The following is a 20,097-nucleotide window of genomic DNA, read 5'->3' on the forward strand; positions in this document are numbered from 1 at the left end:
TACGTGTAAATAATCTAGGTAACGAAGCTGCCTTGATTGTATATGGGTGCATTTTTTTCGGTTAATAGAATGTCTTGTGCAAGAGAACGTTTGTAAGGAAATATGCGCATAAGCTTGCTCTAAATTTACATTGATGTTTGTATTTATGGGAGGAGGTTGTATGTCATTTTTGTTTTAAGAATAGTATCCCACTGGTAAAACTAACTTTCCAAATGTTTGCCTTCGCAGGAAATGGCCCCAAGGAAGCTTGCCTCAAAGAGGTCCAGGAAGGACAAGGCAGCAGAAGGAACTAGTTCCGCTCCGGAGTATGATAGTCACCGCTTTAGGAGCGCGGTACACCAGCAGCGCTTCGAAGCCATCAAGGGGTGGTCGTTTCTCCGGGAGCGACGCGTCCAGCTCAGGGACGACGAGTATACTGATTTCCAGGAGGAAATAGGGCGCCGGCGGTGGGCACCACTGGTTACTCCCATGGCCAAGTTTGATCCAGAAATAGTCCTTGAGTTTTATGCCAATGCTTGGCCAACAGAGGAGGGCGTGCGTGACATGAGATCCTGGGTTAGGGGTCAGTGGATCCCGTTCGATGCCGACGCTATCGGCCAGCTCCTGGGATATCCGTTGGTGTTAGAAGAGGGCCAGGAGTGCGAGTATGGCCAGAGGAGGAACCGGTCTGATGGGTTCGATGAGGAGGCCATTGCCCAGTTGCTATGTATACCGGGGCAGGATTTTGCCCGGACTGCTGCCGGAAGACGGGTGCGGATCATGCGCACCAACATGACCACCCTGACTCAGATATGGATGACTCTGCTGCTCAGCAACATCCTGCCCACCGATCATAATTCCGACCTCCCCATGCCAAAGTGCCAGCTGGTGTACGCCATCCTGACACGGATGAGCATCCATGTGGCACAGTTGATCGCTGATGCCATCTATATTTTTGCAGGTATGGCGCCCACTAGGCACCCTTTGGACCCAGATAAGTCCAACAGGGCCCTGGGATTCCCCGCACTGATCACAGGACTCTGCCAGTCGTTCGGAGTCCCCGTTGCACCTACCAAGGTGATTCGGCCGCCCATCACCCGGGTTTTTATTGAGAAATACTGTACCCAGAGACAGGGTCAGGGTGATGCTCCACAGGCCGCAGGCGCGCCCCCACCACCTCATCAGGTTGGCCAGGCTGGGGCATTTGACATGGAGCAGTATTTACGGCATTTGGTTCGCCAGCAGGCGGCCAACCACCGAGCACATGTACGAACCCATGACAGTCTGTACCAGATGAGCCTTAGCATGCAGAGCCAGGGCTCCGCTTGTTTTTCATGCCCTACTCCAGACCAGTTCAGGGCAGAGGTTGCATGGCCCGGAGATTGGCCCGAGGCCCAAGCAGGAGAGGCACCCCCAGAAGCTCCCGGCGATGGAGAAGAAGCCCACGAGGATGAGGAGATGGCCGATTTGCTTGACTTCTTGGGAGGGAGTGGAGATACGTGACTGGGAGATCCCCAGATTCATGTTTTCTTTCATATTTCTTTTGTCATTTTTATTCTATGTTATTGTTTTGACTTGAGAGACTAACGTTTGTTTTTGTTGTTTCGATTGTCATTTGTACAGCGCATACATTTTTGTTTAGATTGTTGCGTTAGTATTTATATATCACTACTATCAATGATGTTTGAAATTCTGGAACCGTGTAGAGTTCTTCGTTTAGGAACATCGTCCAAAAGTATATATGTAAAATAAACAAAAAATCATGATAAAAATAAAAATAGAAAAGAAAAGAAAATGAAATGGAAAAGAGAACAAAAGGGAAAGAAGAGGGCAAGTAAAGAAAAAGAGAGCAAATAAGAAAAAAGAAGAAGGCAAGTAAGGAAAAAGGTGGAAAAAGAGAAAATAAGTTGTCTAGCTAAAAAACGACATGCTTTTGAAAAGAGACGATTTCCAACTTTTCTTTGAAAAAATTCATTGATCATAACCAATTTTTGGAAAATGTGTCTACACCTGAAGGGTGAATGCTGTGAAATTTCCCCGGACGCCCGAAATGGACTCGGATGAATGCACAAATTGATAAAAGAACATATTTTGGAAACATTGGGTTGATTAAAATAGAGGAAATGAATCCTGAGCCCTAGCATCACATGACCATAAAAATTTGACACTTGAGTGTCCGCATAGGTGCATGCATGACCAGTTTTGCATAAAGTTTCCAAATCATCATTTTTGCATTTGTGTCATGGAAATAATGTGAGGCATCCCTTTTATCCTTGAGCCAAACCAAACCCCGACATGTATCATGTCTAGCCATTCTACAAACCTTGAGCCAAAATCCTGACTCACCATAATCCTTACCCTCGGAAGCAAAAAGGAAGAGAAGGAAAATTTCCAATCAAAGAGAAAGCAAAAAAAAGAAAAAGAAAGGAAATTCCCAATCAAAGAGTGGGAGAAAGCAAAAAGAAAAGAAAGGAAATTCCCAATCAAAGAATGGGAGAAAGAAAAAAAAAAGAAAAGAAGGAAAGAAAGCTCCTGATCAAGGATCGAAAGAAAACAGAAGAAATGTGCAGAGAGGTCTTTGGACCGGACAATATCTGAACAATACAGAATTGTCATCAAATGAACAAAAGGAAGGAAAGGAAACCACGACCTAAAATGGTCTTCTCCCTTTAATTACCAACCAAAATCCCGTGCGCTAGCGACCTTTTTTTCTCGCCCCGCACTAAACAAAAAAAACAGAAAAAGAAAAAGCCAGGAAAATCAAAAGCCAAAAACACACAAAAGCCGAAAGAAGAAACCACCAAAAGAACCCATTCCCAAGGGAAGCCCTATTGATCCATGATCACGCATGTAATTTTTGATTTGATAGGAAATAATTTGCAAAGTCAAGTCATGACATATCTATGGTTCGGAATTAGGATGAAACACTTACCTGTGCGAGATTGATACACTTTGAGTGGATTTCTTCTATTTTTGTCGAACCCAGTGTTTCCTCTAAATGGTCATTTAGAAACGAAATGCTAACATCCAAAATCTCATTTATGGTTATGGGAGATTTCATCAGCAGACTCTCCTTCCCCGGTAGACGCATTGTTTTTCACTCAAAAAAGCATATGCTGCTCTAAATCAGTTGGAATATTTGTCTCTTTGCTAAAGCAAGTTTGCATTTTAGTGGAGAAAACACCGAGACTTTTTCAAGTCTCACAAGTTACCCAGAACTACGTAGGTCTGAGTTCCTCATTGGAGGATACGTAGGAGCAAGAGCTTTGCTTTTGTCGGCCGCCCCATAATCTTTGTCATACTGACCCTGAGGTCATGTGACGTGCACCCTTGTATCATCCAGAGGCGGCGGGCCCGATGACAAGCAGAGACCAAGTTTGGTCATTCTGCACCCTTGTATCATCCAGAGGCGGCGGGCCCGATGATACGCGGAGATACCTTACGGTTATCCGCACCCTTTTGTCATCCAGAGGCGGCGGGCCCGATGACAAGCAGAGACCAAGTTTGGTCATTCTGCACCCTTGTATCATCCAGAGGCGGCGGGCCCGATGATACGCGGAGATACCTTATGGTTATTCGCACCCTTTTGTCATCCAGAGGCGGCGGGCCCGATGACAAGCAGAGACCAAGTTTGGTCATTCTGCACCCTTGTATCATCCAGAGGCGGCGGGCCCGATGATACGCGGAGATACCTTACGGTTATCCGCACCCTTTTGTCATCCAGAGGCGGCGGGCCCGATGACAAGCAGAGACCAAGTTTGGTCATTCTGCACCCTTGTATCATCCAGAGGCGGCGAGCCCGATGATACGCGGAGATACCTTACGGTTATTCGCACCCATTTGTCATCCAGAGGCGGCGGGCCCGATGACAAGCAGAGACCAAGTTTGGTCATTCTGCACCCTTGTATCATCCAGAGGCGGCGGGCCCGATGATATGCGGAAATACCCGAGTGGTTATCCGTATAAACATTCTTTTGCTATCTGTAAGACAGAACGCTTGATAGCATGCAGAGGCTGACATAGTCTTCTGCACCTTTTGTTCCTCCGGGAACAACAAGTCATTTACATGCGGAAATTTCATGGTCACCCGCGACTCTCGTCAACCGAGAGGAGCGAAATTAGTGTCATACACTGATTTTCGGGGACCTTTGCTTGATGACATGCGACCATTCTTTGGTCCTTGTGAGGTGCTTGGCATCCATCATTAGGCAATTTGTGAAATTCTAGGAGCGACAAGTCATGGTCACCCGCGACTCTCATCAACCGAGAGGAACGAAATTAGTGTCATACACTGATTTTCGGGGACCTTTGCTTGATGACAAGTGACCATTCTTTGGTCCTTGTGAGGTGCTTGGCACCCATCATTAGGCAATTTGTGGAATTTTGGGAACAACAAGTCATTTGCATGTGGAGATTTTATGGTCACCTGCGACTCTCGTCAAATCGAGAGGAACGAAATTAGTGTCTTATCTTTACTTTCCTTTTATCTCCAATAAAAGACAAGTAAAGAGGGGCAACTGTCATACCCTAATTTCGTCCGGGGACCTTTGCTCGATGACGTGCGACCATTCTTTGGTCCTCGTGAGGTGCTTGGCACCCATCATTAGGCAATTTGTGAAATTCCAGGACATGCCGAAAAACCAAAAAAATATTGATGCACAATCCGTAAGTTTCCGTGACACACCGGAAATCAAATGGAAGCATCGTTGCATAATTAAGTGAGGTTCCGTAACATTCCGTAAGTCAAAAAGGGGATGATTATGTAATCCGCAAGGTTCCGTAACACTACGGAAAGAAAACAAGTATCGTTACGAAATTCGTAAGTTTCCGTAACTTTACGAAAAAAGAATCACCAAAAAACAGCAGAGGGGGTGTACTTAGTAAAAATGGGGGTGCAAATAGCACCCAGGCCCACTTGGGCCCTCCGGAATATTCCTCCAGAAGGCGGTTGCTTCTGGAGGAAGCAACCCTGCTCGCCTGGGCGAGCTGGGCGGCAACCACCTCCCCTATTTTGCTATAAATAGGGGAGGAAGGCAAGAAGGAAGGGGTCAGCCCCTTAGGCACTTCTCTCTCTTTCGAATTTGCTTGGAAAAATTGTTTCCGTTAAGAAAATCTAAGCCGAGGCGCTTCCGAAACGTTTCCGTAACGTTTTCCGTGAGGAATTTCGCAAAGATTTCAACCGTTCTTCGACGTTCTTCATTCGTTCTTCATCGTTCTTCGATCTTCAACGGGTAAGTACCTCGAACCAAGCTTTTCGATTCATTCTATGTGCCCGTAGTGGTCCACATTGTGTTTCGTGCATTTTTATTCTCGTTTTGTTTACTTTTTATACCCCCTGTTGACGTGCTTAAGCCATTTTACTTAAGTCATTTCTCGCTTAACTTAAAAATAAAATAAATTTCCACCGAACGTTTGAATTGTATTATCCATTAACTTCGGTTAAAATAAATTCCGACCGTTCGGTCGTGCCGTAACCACGTTGGAAATCAAAAAGAGGTAAAAAATAATATAATAATCAAAAAGATATCTTTTAGTAAAATAAAGCGGAAAATCAAGTGGACGTTTTCTCTTTGGGATTTCTCATTCTTAATCGAATTGATTAATAACTAAAGTGAAACTAAAGGCTAAAATCAATTCGCCTAGTCAAGCTCGTCCATAAAAAATAGGCTTTTGAAGTTTGTCATTTCATTTCCTCACTAAGTAAAATGGATCATTTTTAAGGTCCAACGCCTTAAAATGATCACCTCTTAAAGTAAAAAAGAATCACTTGATAAAAAAGAACTACGTAGGTCTGATTTTCTCATCCCAAAATGAGGAATACGTAGGAGCGAAGGGAAACACCCTTGTCGACCACAAAAAAGGAAAAAAATATAAAAAGGGTATAAAAGGATATAAGGACATAAAAAGGAACGTAAAAATCAAAGTCATGTTTGCACATTCGATTAAAGGCTGCCGTCCCTTGGGGCGGACGTGTGGGGTGCTAATACCTTCCCCGTGCGTAAATACAACTCCCGAACCTTTCACTTAAAAGTTCGTAGATCGCGTCTTTTCCGGTTTTTCCGACGTTTTCCTCAAATAAACGTTGGTGGCGACTCCGCGCGTATTCCTTTCGTGGAACACGCATCCCGCGAGTCTCGTGTCGCCCTCCCGCCGAAGGGTCGGTTGCGACAGTTGGCGACTCCACTGGGGAATGTTTTTAGAGAGTTAGGCCATTTAATTTTGTGCAATATTTTACCGTGACTTACCCCTTTGTTGGTTTCCTTTCATTATGTTCTTGTGTATATAAACTATTTGTTGCTTTTAGTGTGTTTTAGAATGTATGCATGAGGTAAATATTTATTCATTTGATGCACACAAACACTAACACTATTTGCACACACTGTGAGTGAAAAAGGGCCCTATACCCGGGTTCATGGGAACATAAGGAGTGGAGGTGAATCTGTGATCATGCTAGGTCTCCGACTTGCTTGATTACAGTGAACCCTCATCTAGAGCTTTTCTCTTTGAAAACCTATTGTTGCTAGTAGTCCCTACTGCTACAATATGTTCTTCAAAGGGGATGATACCTCTAGAAACCATCAAGAGAGATATAACTACCTTGGGGATTATTGCTAAAAGCCTAGTTAGTTCTCTCCCTTATAGGTCCCTTCAATAGGGGCACGAAGCAAACACGCTGCGTGCCATTTTTCACACTGCCATGCATGAGTATCATATACCCTTTTGCTTATGTTCGGTAAATATTGTCATACTGTGCACATTCCCGCATTGTGTCTTTTGCATAGGCATTGCATATGGGTTCTGTCATGATCCCTACTGTAAACAAACCAACGAAGGGTCCGTATCGCCTTCTTAAAAACGTGTGTTGGGGCATTTCGCTACCCCTAGATGTCGTATCTAAGAAGGTGACAAATTCCCCGGACCCCCGTATTCGTAAATTGCATCTGTGTCATATGCATTTCTTCATGCATTCATCCATCCCACCCATGAGATATCGGAGTTTTGATTTGCACCAGCTTTTGTCTCACTTTAGTAAGCATGGGGACAAATCAAATCAGCAAGAGGTTTGGACCGCATAAAACAGACTCGGAACGGCATAGCGGGCCTACCACAGAAGTACCTAGAAGACAAGGCGAGGGGTATGGCCAATCAAGGAGACTGGGTCCCGTTTATGGATGTGTTAGCTTTGCTAATTTTTGGGGTCGTCCTCTTTCCAAACGTGGATGGTTTGGTAGACCTAGCAGCAATCGACGCTTTCCTTGCCTACCACCATAGCAAGGAAAGTCCGGTGGTAGCTGTCTTGGCAGATCTATTTGACACATTTGACCGAAGGTGCGAGAAGAGTAGCGCACGGATCATCTGTTGCTTACCCGCCCTCTGTGTTTGGTTGGTTTCACACTTGTTCCAACAAGACACAAGACATCCATGTCCGCTCCTGAGCCATCGCTCGTGTACTGAAAAGAGGAGAATGGATTGGGACCAGCTCTTGGCCGGGATAGGAGGTAGAACAGTCAGTTGGTTCCCCCGATGGAAGGAAGGAAAAGAAGGAGTCCTTTTCTCATGTGGAAGATACCCAAACATTCCGCTGGTAGTGTCGCAACCTACCCTTCGGCGGGAGGGCGACGCGTGACTCGCGGGATGCGTGTTCCACGAAAGGAATACGCGCGGAGTCGCCACCAACGTTTATTTGAGGAAAACGTCGGAAAAACCGGAAAAGACGCGATCTACGAACTTTTTAGTGAAAGGTTCGGGAGTCGTATTTACGCACGGGGAAGGTATTAGCACCCCACACGCCCGTCCCAAGGGACGGCAGCCTTTAATCGAATGTGCAAACATGACTTTGATTTTTATGTTCCCTTTTATGTTCTTATATCCTTTATACCCTTTTTATATTTTTCTCTTTTTGTGGTCGACAAGGGTGTTTCCCTTTGCTCCTACGTATTCCTCAATTTGCGATGAGGAAATCAGACCTACGTAGTTCTTTCGGAACAAAGTGTTTGGTTTAAGTTTGTTTTTGGTCTTTTTTGCAAAATATATTTTGATTGAACAAAAAGGTCATTTGAGGTGTTGGACCATTAAACGGTCTTTTGATTTTGAAAGGAGAGAAACGTTAAGGCATTGGACCATTAACGATCTCTTGTTTTTGAAAAGAGAGAAACGTTAAGGCATTTGGACCATTAACGATCTCTTGGGGTGGTCGACAAAAGCGGGGCTTTTGCTCCTACGTATCCTCAATTGCGATGAGGAAATCAGACCTACGTAGTTCTTGCAAAAGCGGTAAAGTCACATGTTGATTTTATGCTTTTGAACGGTCCATGTTAACCGATAAAAGCAAAGAGGACCGTTTAAGGCGTTGGACCTTAAAACGGTTTTTAGTGATTTTTCGGAAAAAAACTTGATTTGTGAGTTGATTTTAGTCTTAGTTTCACTTTGGTTATTAATCAATTCATTCAAGGAAACTTCCAAAGAAAAACGTCCGATTGATTTTTTTTATTATTTTATTCAAAGATATTTTGATTATTTTATTATTATTTTTCAAGATATTTTGATTATTTTATTATTATTTTACTTTTTTTGGTTTAACCGAGGTTATAGCGTGAACGATCGGTTAGATTTCGTTTTAACAGTGATTAAACGAGATTACAACACAAATGATCGGTTGAAATTCATTTTATCATTTATTAGACGAGAAAACGGTTTAAATAAATGGTTAAAGCACGTTAAAAACGGAAGAAAAGAAAACTGAAAGTAAACGAAATTAAAGTGAAAGTACACAAAACAAGAAATGAATTGAAAGTCTCGAATTCGAAAACTTACCCGTTGAAGAACGAAGAACGAACGAAGAACGGATGAAGAACGGTGAAGAACGATGAAGAATTTCCACAGAATCGCTTACGGAAGCGTTTCGGAAGCGCCTCGGCTTAGATTTTCTTCACGGAAACGATTTTTCCAAGCAAATTCGAAAGAGAGAGAAGTGCCAAATGGGCTGAACATTTTGAAACAGCTCCCCCCTCCCCTATTTATAGAAAAAAAAGGAGGTGCTTGCCGCCCAAAGACTTAATGAAGAAGATTTCTAAGCGCACCCGAATTACTAAGTTCACCCCCCTTTTCGTATTTTACGGAAAAGTTACGGAAGCCTTACGGAACTGTTTTCGAATTTGATTTTCATCTTTTTTCTTTTCCCTTTTACCAATGTTAAGTGGAATATGCTTACCCAAGGTTTTCGGAAATTTTACGGAAGTATTACGGAAGCCGCGGAAGCCCCGAAAACCATTTTTCAAAAACGTGGAGGAGCTTGCCGCCCAGTTGCTTCCTCCTTAAGCAACCCAACTTCCAAAATGTTCTAGAAGGGCCTAGATTTGAATTGCTATTTACACCCCTATCTTGATAAGTTCACCCCCTTACCTTTTTTGGTGATTCTTTTTTCGTAAAGTTACGGAAACTTACGAATCTCGTAACGATACTTGTTTTCTTTCCGTAATGTTATGGAACCTTGCGGATTACATAATCATCCCCCTTTTGACTTACGGAATGTTACGGAACCTCACTTAATTATGCAACGATGCTTCCATTTGATTTCCGGTGTGTCACGGAAACTTACGGATTGTGCATCAATATATTTTTTTTGGTTTTTCGGCATGTCCTGGAATTTCACAAATTGCCCAATGATGGATGCCAAGCACCTCACAAGGACCAAAGAAAGGTCGCATGTCATCAAGCAAAGGTCCCCGGACGAAATTAGGGTATGACAGTTGCCCCTCTTTACTTTTCTTTTATTGGAGATAAAAGGAAAGTAAAGATAAGACACTAATTTCGTTCCTCTCGATTTGACGAGAGTCGCGGGTGACCATAAAATCTCCACATGCAAATGACTTGTTGTTCCTGGATTTTCACAAATTGACTAATGATGGGTGCCAAGCACCTCACAAGGACCAAAGAAAGGTCGCATGTCATCAAGCAAAGGTACCCGGACGAAAATTAGTGTATGACACTAATTTCGCTCCTCTCGGTTGACGAGAGTCGCGGGTGACCATGACTTGTCGTTCCCGGATTTTCACAAATTGCCTAACGATGGGTGCCAAGCACCTCACAAGGACCAAAGAAAGGTCGCATGTCATCAAGCACAGGTACCCGGACGAAAATTAGTGTATGACACTAATTTCGCTCCTCTCGGTTGACGAGAGTCGCGGGTGACCATGAAATTTCCGCATGAAAATGACTTGTTGTTCCTGGATTTTCACAAATTGCCTAATGATGGGTGCCAAGCACCTCACAAGGACCAAAGAAAGGTCGCATGTCATCAAGCAAAGGTACCCGGACGAAAATTAGTGTATGACACTAATTTCGCTCCTCTCGGTTGACGAGAGTCGCGGGTGACCATGAAATTTCCGCATGAAAATGACTTGTTGTTCCCGGAGGAACAAAAGGTGCAGAAGACTATGTCAGCCTCTGCATGCTATCAAGCGTTCTGTCTTACAGATAGCAAAAGAATGTTTATACGGATAACCACTCGGGTATTTCCGCGTATCATCGGGCCCGCCGCCTCTGGATGATACAAGGGTGCAGAATGACCAAATTTGGTCTCTGCTTGTCATCGGGCCCGCCGCCTCTGGATGACAAAAGGGTGCGGATAACCGTAAGGTATCTCCGCGTATCATCGGGCCCGCCGCCTCTGGATGATACAAGGGTGCAGAATGACCAAACTTGGTCTCTGCTTGTCATCGGGCCCGCCGCCTCTGGATGACAAAAGGGTGCGGATAACCGTAAGGTATCTCCGCGTATCATCGGGCCCGCCGCCTCTGGATGATACAAGGGTGCAGAATGACCAAACTTGGTCTCTGCTTGTCATCGGGCCCGCCGCCTCTGGATGACAAATGGGTGCGAATAACCGTAAGGTATCTCCGCGTATCATCGGGCTCGCCGCCTCTGGATGATACAAGGGTGCAGAATGACCAAACTTGGTCTCTGCTTGTCATCGGGCCCGCCGCCTCTGGATGACAAAAGGGTGCGGATAACCGTAAGGTATCTCCGCGTATCATCGGGCCCGCCGCCTTTGGATGATACAAGGGTGCAGAATGACCAAACTTGGTCTCTGCTTGTCATCGGGCCCGCCGCCTCTGGATGACAAAAGGGTGCGGATAACCGTAAGGTATCTCCGCGTATCATCGGGCCCGCCGCCTCTGGATGATACAAGGGTGCAGAATGACCAAACTTGGTCTCTGCTTGTCATCGGGCCCGCCGCCTCTGGATGACAAAAGGGTGCGGATAACCGTAAGGTATCTCCGCGTATCATCGGGCCCGCCGCCTCTGGATGATACAAGGGTGCATGTCACATGACCTCAGGGTCAGTATGACAAAGATTATGGGGCGGCCGACAAAAGCAAGGCTCTTGCTCCTACGTATCCTCCAATGAGGAACTCAGACCTACGTAGTTCTGGATAACTTGTGAGACTTGAAAAGTCTCCATCGGAAAATGCTGACATCTCCGGAAAGGGCGCAGATGACCATATTGGTCTCTGCTCGTCAATCACACTTGGGATCACTGAATGACGAGGTGCGGATAACCGTAAGGTGTCTCCGCGGGCTACCAGCTCTTGAGTCATGGCAACAAAAGGCGGTGTGGTCGACAAAAGCGAGGCTCTTGCTCCTACGTATCCTCCAATGAGGAACTCAGACCTACGTAGTTCTGGATAACTTGTGAGATTTGAAAAAGTCTCGGTGTTTTCTCCACTAAAATGCAAACATGCTTTAGCAAGGAGATAAATATTCCAACTGATTTAGAGCAGCATATGCTTTTTTGAGTGAAAAACAATGCGTCTACCGGGGAAGGAGAGTCTGCTGATGAAATCTCCCATAACCATAAATGAGATTTTGGATGTTAGCATTTCGTTTCTAAATGATCATTTAGAGGAAACACTGGGTTCGACAAAAATAGAAGAAATCCACTCAAAGTGTATCAATCTCGCACAGGTAAGTGTTTCATCCTAATTCCGAACCATAGATATGTCATGACTTGACTTTGCAAATTATTTCCTATCAAATCAAAAATTACACGCGTGATCATGGATCAATAGGGCTTCCCTTGGGAATGGGTTCTTTTGGTGGTTTCTTCTTTCGGCTTTTGTGTGTTTTTGGCTTTTGATTTTTCTTGCTTTTTTCTTTTTCTGTTTTTGTTTAGTGCGGGGCGAGAAAAAAAAGTCGCTAGCGCACGGGATTTTGGTTGGTAATCAAAGGGAGAAGACTATTTTAGGTCGTGGTTCCCTTTCCTTCTTTTTTCGTTCATTTGGTGACAATTCTGTATTGTTCAGATATTGTCCGGTCCAAAGACCTCTCTGCATATTCCTTCTGTTTTTTTCCTTCGATTCCCGATCAGGGGCTTTCTTTCCTTCTTCTTCTTCTTCTTCTTTTTTTTACTTTCTCCCATCCTTGGATTGGGAATTTTCTTTCTTTTCTTTTTGCTTTCTCCCACTCTTTGATTGGGAATTTCCTTTCTTTTCTTTTTTGCTTTCTCTTTGATTGGAAATTTTCCTTCTTTTCTTTTTTGCTTCCGAGGGTAAGGATTGACATTCTCACCCTAGGTCAAGGTTTATGGTGAGTCAGGATTTTGGCTCAAGGTTTGTAGGATGGCTAGACATGATACATGTCGGGGTTTGGTTTGGTTCAAGGATAAAAGGGGTGCCCCACATTATTTCCATGACACAAATGCAAAAATGATGATCTGGAAACTTTATGCAAAACTGGTCATGCATGCACCTATGCGGACACTCAAGTGTCAAATTTTTATGGTCATGTGATGCTAGGGCTCAGGATTCATTTCCTCTATTTTAAATCAACCCAATGTTTCCAAAATATGTTCTTTTATCAATTTGTGCATTCATCCGGGTCCATTTCGGGCGTCCGGGGAAATTTCACAGCATTCACCCTTCAGGTGTATACACATTTTTTTCAAAAACTAGTTATGATCAATGAATTTTTTTCAAAGAAAAGTTGGAAATCATCTCTTTTCAAAAGCATGTCGGTTTTTAGCTAGACAACTTATTTTTCTTTTTTCTCTCTTTTTCCTTTTTTTATTTGTTATTTCTTTTTCTTGTTTGTTTTTGTTTTTTTTTTTTCATGAGGTATTTTGCTACCTAAACATGTGTATATTTTTGTGAGGTATTTTTTCTATATACATGCATATCCAAGGTATCTTGCTACCTAAACATACATATATATATTTTGTGAGGTATCTTTTTGCTACGTACATGCATATCTAAGGTATCTTGCTACCTAAACATACATATATACACTTTGTGAAGTGTGTTTTTGTTTACATACATGCATATCTAAGGTATCTTTCTACCTAAACATACATATATATATTTTGTGAAGTATTTTTTTGTTACATACATGCATATCTAAGGTATCTTTCTACCTAAACATACATATATATATTTTGTGAGGTATGACTACCTTCCGAGCTTGCGCTTGTTTTATTTAAATTCCCAGGATCATGAGCAACTAGGTGCGTCCTACTATAAAAAGTGATCAAATAACAAGCATAGATTCAAAAGGTACTAGGTTGCCTCCTAGTAGCGCTTCTTTAACGTCTTGAGCTGGACGCACGATGGCTTGTAGGTCACGGACCTAGTACTTTGCTTACCTTTGGCTTTGGACTTGGTAGCCTACTGGTCGGCCATGTGTCGTAGGCAACGCTCTAACCTTTTTGCGGATGAGCTGAGGTGAACTCTAGAGGTGGTGGCGGTGTGTCTATTACCCGCTACCGACCATCCCAATGCTGCTGTGGTGTTTCGCCCTGCGCCTGCCTAGGGACGCAGTACTTCTTGATGAAAGCTCGATCAGTAGGGGGCCTGATGCCCTTGCTAGAGGTTACAGGTACTCCGTAGAACTGATAGAGACCCGTAATTAGAGCTTGACAACTCCAAGACCCTGTTGGACTTCTTCGGGTCCACTGGGTGTCTTGCAGGCGCGATCCCTGCAAACAATAGATGAAATCAGAAATCAGTTGAGCGATGTGCATACTTACCTATGATGACATAACCTTGCCGGGGGGGTACGGGCACCCTATAGGACTGATAGAGGCCCGTAACCAGAGCTGGAAACCCCAGGGCCCTGTTGGACTTTTCCGGATCCACTGGGTGTCTTTGTGGGTGTGATCCCTGCAAACAATAGATGGTATCAGAAATCAATTGAACCATATGCATACTTACCCATGTCGGGACGACACAGACCAACTGATACTTTTGCAGGGAGAGATTGGCATTGCGGTCGCTGGGCAGAATGTTGCTAAGTAGCAATGTCATCTATATCTGTGTAAGAGTGGTCATGTTGGTGCGCATGATCCGCACTCGTCTCTTTGCAGCGGCACGGGTAAAATCTTGCCCCGGTATGCATAGTAGCTGTGTGATAGCCTCCCTCTCTGGTTGTGCTCGCACAGTTGGCCGTCCTCCAATATCAGGGGGTGGCCCAGGAACCGTTAAAAGGAAACTACTGGTCCCTTAACCGGGAGTGCAAGTCTTGGTTAAGCATTTAAGGATAGAGGACCTTAAATTCTCTTAAGGTGCGGATGTGGAGCACACTGAAAATGAGGACACGTAGCCCTCTAAAGGTGAGGGCGTGCAACCCTCTCAAGGCGAGGATGTATAGTCCTCTGGAGGTGAGGGCGTGTAGTCCTCTCAAGGTGAGGGCGTGCAGCCCTCTGTTGGCGAGGACGTGTAGTCCTCTAAAGGTGAAGGCGTGTAGCCCTCTGTTGGCGAGGACGTGTAGTCCTCTAAAGGTGAGGGCGTGCAGCCCTCCGATGGTGAGGACGTGTAGTCCTCTCAAGGCGAGGACGTGTAGTCCTCTCAACGGTGAGGGTAACTAGTACCCAAGGGTCCACCCTTATGAGAAAGCAAGAGATCGACTCATTGAGAGAGCCGGTCATCCCAAATTCAAAAGATTTGGACATTTAGATGTAGGGAATCTATGCAGTTAACATGATTTTGAGGGATGCAAATGCATGCAACCTTTGTTGTGAAATTTGGGTAAATGCGGACTTTATATGAAACAATGCAATGTAATGGAAAGTTGTACAATGTTCATGGCATTCTTTCCCTATTTTGTGATTTTGATTTTGATTTGATTTTTTTTTTTTTTTTTTTTTGGAAAACACAGATTGACTACCCTTTTGAAAAAGGTGATAATTCATGCAACCTCATCCTATCTTTTTGCAAATCTCTCCGGGAACTCCCTCAGAGTGTATGTTCTTTTTGATTTAGTCACTTGACCATTTTGGAGTGACGGCAATGGAGTCGTTTGATGTTTAATCAATCCATTGAAATCCTAGGGTTTGTCCCCTTTATTTTTGTTAAAAACATCGATGGGTGAGAACTTTTGATCGGCCCCTATGTTCACTTGAGGCTCATGCACGGTGCCCCTCATTACCCCAGTGTAAGGCTTTGAGGTACCAATCGTTGTCTTTCGTCATGACCTTGTAGCTGGGAACCTATTGAGTGAGAACTTCTAATCTGCCCCTAGGTTCGTTTGAGGTTTATGCATGGGGCCTTTCATTGCCCCAGTGTAGGGCTTAGAGGTACCAATTGTTGTCTTGTTTTCACAACCTCGTAGTGAGGAAGAATGAAAGACGCAATTGATTCTTGCAAAAAGAATTTTCCAAGGACGAGAAATAATTGAAGGATCTTTCAGTTGATGGATTAAGTCAAATGACTCCTATGTAGAAGCAAGATGTTTTGATGTCTTGATGATGCTAAAGGATCAAGTGCTTCTAAGTTTTATTCAAGACAAGAATCCAAGAAAATCAAGATATATGATCTAGTTTGATCTCTTAGAATCTTTAGGAAGAAGTTTCCAAATTGAAACAAACAAAAGGTTTGACCAAAGAATTCTATCATTTCAAATTGAGATTTGCTCTCTGGTAATCGATTACCAGCAGTTAAAAAAGTTTTAATTCAAATTTTTAAAACCTGTAATTGATTACATAAGTCTTGTAATTGATTACTAGAGGGGATTTTCAGAAAATAATTTCCAAGAGACATATCTATTCAAATGTTTTATGAACGGCCATTCAAATGTTTTAAAGAGAGTTTTCATTGCCCAAACAGTTTTATCCTCTCGAAAGATCGAGAGTTTTTCTGAACTGAAATGTCTTATCCTCTCAAAAAGATTCCTTGGTCAACCACTTGCATATTCGATAAGGAATTTTTGATTGATCTTCATTGTACAATCTATCTCTTTTAAGAGAGACCTCTTCTTCTCTTCTTCTTATTTTTGAAAAGGGATTAAGAGACCGTGGGTCTCTTGTTGTAGAGGATTCTTGAACACAAGGGAAGGGTTATCCCTGTGTGCATTGTTAATCCGAAAAGAGAGAGTGAAAGTTTATTTGGGGAATAATCTTCGTATCTTAATTCAACCCCCCCTTTTCTTAAGGTAACTAAGGCCATTTATCCAACATCCTATTCTTGATAACTCACTTTTCTCTAAAACTTTCCAGAATGATATAATGAGGTCACATGAATGTCTTGAAAACACAGTCAATCAAATGATTTTTTTTCTTTTTGAACCTCCTTTTTTATTTTGAAACTTATTTTTTTATTTTGAAACTTATTTGTTTTGAACTTTACTCGTTGTTTTACGGCACCCCCACCAACATGCAAGACGAGTAATCTCTGATTGAACAGTCTTGGAAGTCAACACTCAGGAGCGCAGGTCGCTTGAGCAAATAGACCAATGGCTTGCACCCACATTCCGGTGAAAGTTGAATAAGCAAACATGCGTTTGTGAGAGGATGAGGGACAAGGATGTCCATTTTATCCATATCATTTAGCATTGTAACTGTGGTTTATAATAATGGCATAAACTTGAAAATCCTTATGAGTCATAACAACAGCTTCCAGAATTGCCCCATGTATGGTGTCTCTTGTCAATGTCAGGATTTACACGCGATTCTCCTCAAATTTCAGCCAGCCCGTATCAATTAGACTTCACACTTTATGCTTCAGGGTCATACAATGCTCAATGGAATGCCCAGGGGCTCCTCCATGATAAGCACACGTTGCGTTCGAGTCGTATCCTTAGAAAAATGGAGGTTGAGGAACCTTGGTTGGGGTTATGGCTACCATTGAATTATCGAGTGGATATGGGATCAAGTTTAGCATATGACAACGGAATTTGGGGTGAACCCTATAGGCTTTTTGCTGCAAAATTCCTTTTTGTTGGTGTTTTTTGTTTTGGTTTGTGCTAAAGGTGGTCTTCGTCATTGGAAGTGCGGTAGACAGACTTTGTGGTTGATTTAGGGATGGCCTTTGTGGATAACTGGGTGGTGGGTAAGGAGGAGGTTTGTTATTGGCTGAGTAATGACATTGTTGGGTTGGTGGGAAACTTGGCCGTATAGGAATGGCAGTCACAGCATGGGTTTCTCCCTCTTTCTCACCCTCTTCATTTGCCCCAGTTTTCTCAGTCGTCCTAGTAGGATGATCAAATTTGCCTCTTTTCGGACCCACATCGATCCTTTCACTGGCGAAGACCAAATCCGCAAAGCTTTGAGGGTGCGTAGCCCACCATCTTTTCATAGTAGAGTATCGATAATGTGTCTACCATCACGATCATCGTCTCCCTTTCCATCATTGGGGGTACCACCTGGGCCGCCAGATCCCTCCACCTTTTGGGCGTGTTCTTTGAAAGATCCGTCCCCCTTTTTGCAAATGTTCTGTAGTTGCATCCTATCCGGAACCATATCAAAATTGTACTGATACTGCCTAACAAAGGCAACCATTAGGTCCTTCCAAGAATGGACTCAGGAAGGTTCCTAAGTTAGTATACCAGGTGACAGTTGTCCTAGTAAGACTTTCTCAGGAAAAATGTATCCGCAGTTTCTCATCTTTTGCGTATGCCCCCATCTTCAGACAGTACATCCTTAGATGGTTCTTGGAGCAAGTAGTCCCCTTGTACTTGTCAAAGTCCGGCACCTTGAACTTGGGAATGACCATGTTTGGGTATTAGGAACAACTCTTCTAGGTTAGCAAAGGCATAATCTTCACCTCCTTCAATGGCCCTGAGCCTTTCCTCTAAATGATCCAACTTTTCCATTTCTGCCATAGCACGAGGGTTTTTACTTGTTGTGGAATGCAAGAGGTGTAGCTGGGGGATACTGAGGGCCTTCCAAAGGGTTTTGTAGGGGTATACCACCAACTGCTTGCCCTTCCGTGGCATATCCGAGGCAAGGCTCGAAGTCGGCTAGATTGTGGTGGGGAATTTCATGTGTCCCCCCCACGGTTTAAGAGACATGTGCATGATCAGTTTGGGGTTGTTGGCTCTCAATGGGTATAGGAGTGGAGTTATTGACATTCTTATTGGGAGTGTACGCCACTTTGGGTGGCGTATAGTTGAGAGGCAAACCATATGGCGGGAAGGCATGCTCGTTTTGAATTTGCACATCATGGGGTCATCCGTACTTCCCAAATCTTTGCCTACCATATTTGAGGTTGGATGATTCATTTGCTTGAGGCCAGATGGGAGCATCGGGTTCACCTTAGCGACAACGCTAGTAGCGGCAACTATAACCGCATTGGCTTCCATTATCTTCTTCATGCTCATCATGGCCTCCATCATTGTGGCCATTTGCTTTTTCATGGCCTCCATGTCGGCCTTCATCTTCTCTTGCACCTCCTCTGCTTCACCCATTACTCTAGCTCTAGCACGAGTTCGGTAAGGGCGCCGTAAAGCGCGTCCTTTTCTTTTTGATAAGTTCATTTTATTTTATTTTATTTTATTTTTCAAGGAAAGAATGCAATGAGCAATGCAACCAATGAAAAGCATGGATGTATGCGAATGATGTACAGTGGAAGTATTGCGAATTTTTACGCAGGATATGGGGTTGAATCAATTTAGATTTTCAACATGGTCCATGACATCTTTGTCAAAGTGAAACTGGAAGTAACAAGGACATCAACAATCCTAAATATATTTGGCAGTAGATGAAGCAGTGATGTGACTCGATTCATCTTTTGCCCCAATTTTGCAAGACGGTTACTTCCATATTTCAACTTGACTTGATGAACCTTTTTGTAAAAGCATGAGCTTGGTTCAACCCTATAATCCAAGGAATGGCAATTCTGATCGCCAATACTTCAACAACATCTCATAGGGATGAATGACTCGGGCATACTTTAAGCTATGCATGGAAAATGTAATTATGAAATTGAGATGCCCGAAGAAACACCATTTCCTAGTTAACCATGCATTAGGTACCATGTTCAATTATTTTGTTTTGTTGTTGTGTGCATTTTTTTTTTAGAAATGGGTTTTTGATCCCAACATGGTTGGCTCATGGTGCCTAACACATGCAACTAAGAATGTAGTGTGAAGTTTTCACGCTTCCCCTTTTTTGTTTTTGTTTTGTAGAGGAAAACGCAAGGATGAGCAAACATGAAAACAAATGGTATGCAATTTTGCAGATCAAAAAGTTTGTTGAACGCATATGCATGATGATGCCATGACTCATGCAAAATGTGAGGCTGGAATATGATAACGGACAAATGCAGGATATGTCCATTATGATGTTATGAAGAGATGCTTATGCGATGCATGATATGAATGCATTTTACGGACACGAGAGCCCGGAAAATTATCTCTTCTTACTTGCGCATTTGGGGGCGCAGTGCCCCATGTGTACAATTAAGAAGGTGATATGGACCTTCCGGCTTCCCGTGACAAAGGACGAGACCAACATACAATGCATGCTAGAGATAAAATGTGGGAGTGACTTGATTCGCACTGATTTTTGGAGTAAAAACGTGGGATAAACTCATTTTTTTCAAAAAGTTATAACTAGTCAAGATCTGAGCGACAATACAAACTTCCTAGCGGTTTCTAATCATATGGTCCATTAAGTCTATCATATGCTGAAAATAGCTGAGAAGTCCGTGGATCTCCTCGGGGGCGGAGTAGGTGTCCGCCACTGCTTTGGCCTTGGCTAGCAATGGGGGAAGTTCTTGACTCCTGTTCAAAGTAAGAGCAAATTAGTCCGTCCACATTGTTGCCTCTTGGTGCAATGAATCAATTACCCTTTCCCTTTTCGACGCACGAGCGGTGAACACCAAGTACTTTCCTCTAGCCTTTGCTCGT

This window comes from Glycine max, chromosome 17 (genome assembly GCF_000004515.6).
Source record: "Glycine max cultivar Williams 82 chromosome 17, Glycine_max_v4.0, whole genome shotgun sequence".
NCBI lineage: Eukaryota > Viridiplantae > Streptophyta > Magnoliopsida > Fabales > Fabaceae > Glycine > Glycine max.